The 3,626-nt window shown below is 46.6% G+C and overlaps 1 pseudogene; it reads left to right on the forward strand.

Moving 5' to 3' along the window:
- Window positions 1–594: 594 nt before the first annotated feature.
- Window positions 595–3,126, forward strand: LOC117453195 (tripartite motif-containing protein 16-like; annotated as a pseudogene).
- The last annotated feature ends 500 nt before the right edge of the window (window positions 3,127–3,626 follow it).

Here is a 3,626-nt window from a genome sequence, read left to right on the forward strand (position 1 = left end):
TTCTTACTCAATATCAAGCCACGATTATTGCTTTTATTTTAAATCATATAATTTTGGACTTTTTTTGCCTTCTGTGAGGAAAATAAATGGGGCTCAGAGCCTCAGAATACTGATGTAAAAGGTTTCAACCACAAATCATAATTTTGGACGTATAGTTTTCAGGTTCGTGTGAATGCACAAAGTACGTACAGTAAAAAAACGACTTACTGTACATCCAACTATTAAATCAATCAGCTATTGCAGGACATTGAGGCTATACATTTACAGTGGAGGAAACAAGTATTCAACCCCCTTCAGATTTTGTAAGTTTACCAACTTATTTTACAACTAAAAGCTCTTTTCAAAGGAAGAGCAGGTTGGAGGCTCTGTGTCGGTCAGTCTGAGCGCTGCTCCTCCTCCTGGAATGAGTCAGAGTTTGATGAGCCCTCCCTCTTCTTCCTGCTCTCAGACACAGCCAGCTCCACTCTGTGCTTCCTGGTTCCTCCCTTCAGATCCACACTGAGGAGGAGGGGAGGAACCAACATGTGGGTAAAGCACAAGAGCTGATAGGCCTCATTCACCGCCCACACACATCCTGTTCAGATAACCTGTCACACTAGTTTCAGCTCTGAGGAAGTGAAACTCACACACTCGCTGCTGCTGAGAGGTGAAATGGCGCAGAAAGGAGTTCAGCTGGACCGGGAAACCTTCTCTTGTCCCATCTGTCTGGATCTACTGAAGGATCCGGTGGCGACTCCCTGTGGACACAGCTACTGCATGAAGTGTATTACACAGCACTGGGATGGAGAGCTGATCCACAGCTGCCCTCAGTGCAGGCAGAGCTTCACACCGAGGCCTGTCCTGCTGAAGAACACCATGCTAGCAGCTTTAGTGGAGGAGCTGAAGAAGACTGGACCCCCAGCTGCTCCTGCTGATCTCTGCTATGCTGGAGCTGGAGACGTGGCCTGTGATGTCTGCACTGGGAGGAAGCTGAGAGCCTGTAAGTCCTGCCTCGTGTGTCCTTATATCGTACTGCGAGAAGCACCTCCAGTCTCATTATAACGTAGCTCAATTAAAGAAACACAAGCTGGTGGAGCCCTCCAAGAAGCTCCAGGAGAACATCTGCTCTCGTCACGACGAGGTGAAGAAGCTGTTCTGCCGCACTGATCAGCAGAGTATCTGTTCTCTCTGCTCTGTGGACGAACACAAAGGCCACGACACGGTGTCAGCGGCAGCAGAGAGGACTGAGAGGCAGAGAGAGCTGGAGGGGAGTCGACTCAACATCCAGCAGAGGATCCAGGACGGAGAGAAGGAGGTGAAGCTGCTTCAGCAGGAGGTGCAGGCCGTCAATGGCTCTGCTGATAAAGCAGTGGAGGACAGCGAGAAGACGTTCACTGAGCTGATCCGTCTCGTGGAGAAGAGAAGCTCTGACGTGAAGCAGCAGCTCAGATCCCAGCAGGAGGGAGAAGTGAGTCGAGTCAGAGAGCTCCAGGAGAAGCTGGAGCAGGAGATCTCTGAGCTGAAGAGGAGAGACGCTGAGCTGGAGCTGCTGTCTCACACAGAGGACCACAACCAGTTCCTGCTCAGCTACCCCTCCTCACTGCCAGCCCCCCTCAGTGGAGCTACTCACTCCTCCAGCACCAACATCCGTCCTCTGAGCTACTTTGAGGACGTGACGGCGGCCCTGTCAGCAGTCAGAGACAAACTACAGGACGTCCTGAGAGAGGAATGGACAAACGTCTCAACCGACTGAAGTGGAGGTTTCCACCGTCAGCAGCAGAGCCCGCCTCCAGAGCTGGGTTCTTCACGTGTTCACAGGAGATCACTCTGGATCCAAACACAGCAGGCACACTGCTGGTATTATCTGAGGGGAGCAGGAAAGCAATAGCCATGAGACAACAACAGTCTTATTCTCGTCACCCAGACAGATTCACTGATTACTCTCAGGTCCTGAGCAGAGAGAGTCTGACTGGACGTTGTTACTGGGAGGTGGAGTGGAGAGGGGGAGCAGTTGAAGTAGCAGTCGCATACAAGAGTATCAGCAGAGCAGGGGAGGAAAGTGGATTTGGACTCAATGATAAATCTTGGTCGTTAGTTTGTGGCCAAAACAGTTATTCCTTTCGTTACAACAGCATCAGCACTCCCGTCTCAGGTCCTCTGTCCTCCAGAGTAGGAGTGTACCTGGATCACAGAGCAGGTGTTCTGTCCTTCTACAGCGTCTCTGAAACCATGACTCTCCTCCGCAGAGTGCAGACCACGTTCACTCAGCCGCTGCATGCTGGAGTTTATCTTTATGGTTATGGAGCCACTGCTGAGTTTTGTAAACTCAAATAGCCTGAAGTCCTTGGAGGAACTCTTCTACTTCTTAAACTCACCGTGTGTCCTTCAGAGCTGATTGTCCATGTCTTCACTGCAGAGATCAGCTGTCAATCAAACACGATGGGCGGGGCTTCAACATCTCCTCACGAGTTGTTCTGTAGGTGTTGGACTTTCTTCCGGCTCCTTCCTGTGTCTGTGTAGCCATGGAGGCTGTCGCTGCTCAGGAGGATCCTTGTTCACCTGAACTGATGTGTAAACTTTGCTCTAAATATGTGTTGGATATGTCTTTTGATTCTTGTCGTCGTTTTCTCTCGTAGTGCACGAGTCTTCAGAGAGGAAGCAGCAGAGCTTCTTTTATTCTACACATGTTATTCTGGTTCTAAAACAACAGAGGCATTTATAATCACATGTATTATTCTGACAGATTAAATGTTATTGTCGCCCAAATTAACAAACACACGAGTTCCCAGATGGGTATCACACTTATTTCATCATCACGTGTTTATTCAAAATGATATGACTTGCTGTCGTGATCATAATCAATAAGTACATCATTCATTATTCTGCTGTGAATAGCTGAGAGTCTTTGCTCTGGAAATACATGGTATAACATTACAGTTATTGTTTTGCAGACTAATTGTTGTTGTTGTTGTTGTTGTTGTTGTTGTTGTTGTTGTTGTTGTTGTTGTTGTCCAAATAGAAAGTGGGTACTCTGATGTTTTATAGAACATAACTTATCATGATCATAATCAATAAGTACATCATTCATTATTCTGCTGTAAATAGCTTAGAGTCTTTGCTCGGGAAATAAAATGTTATTGTTTTGCAGACTAATTGTTGTTGTTGTTGTTGTTGTTGTTGTTGTTGTTGTTGTTGTCCAAATATAAAGTGGGCACTCTGATGTTTTATAGAACATAACTCATGATAATAATCAATAAGTAAATCATGTCTGATTCTGAAACAGCGGAGATGAAACACATCATGGCGGAGAAAGAGAAGCTGGTCATGAAATCATTGGACACACTTTACTGATGGGATGTGTGATCGAATGTTTGGATCATCAATAAAGGTTTGTGTTTCAAAAACAGGATGTTGTTCTTGTGTCCGAGGTGCCACGAAGCTGATGGAGAACATGTGGAAGTGACCTGAGACTAAAACTGAGTTTCCTCCTGAAGCAAAGCACAGTGTTCATCCTCGCTCAGTCTGACCCCTCCCTCACTGAAACGTCTTTGTACGCATAGCTATATTTCACAGGACGGTTGCTTTAATACACATTTACTGTAGTTTATACTTTTTCAACTGAAACGTGCACTTGTCAAGGTTCGGAG

This window comes from Pseudochaenichthys georgianus, chromosome 9 (genome assembly GCF_902827115.2).
Source record: "Pseudochaenichthys georgianus chromosome 9, fPseGeo1.2, whole genome shotgun sequence".
NCBI classification, from domain to species: domain Eukaryota; kingdom Metazoa; phylum Chordata; class Actinopteri; order Perciformes; family Channichthyidae; genus Pseudochaenichthys; species Pseudochaenichthys georgianus.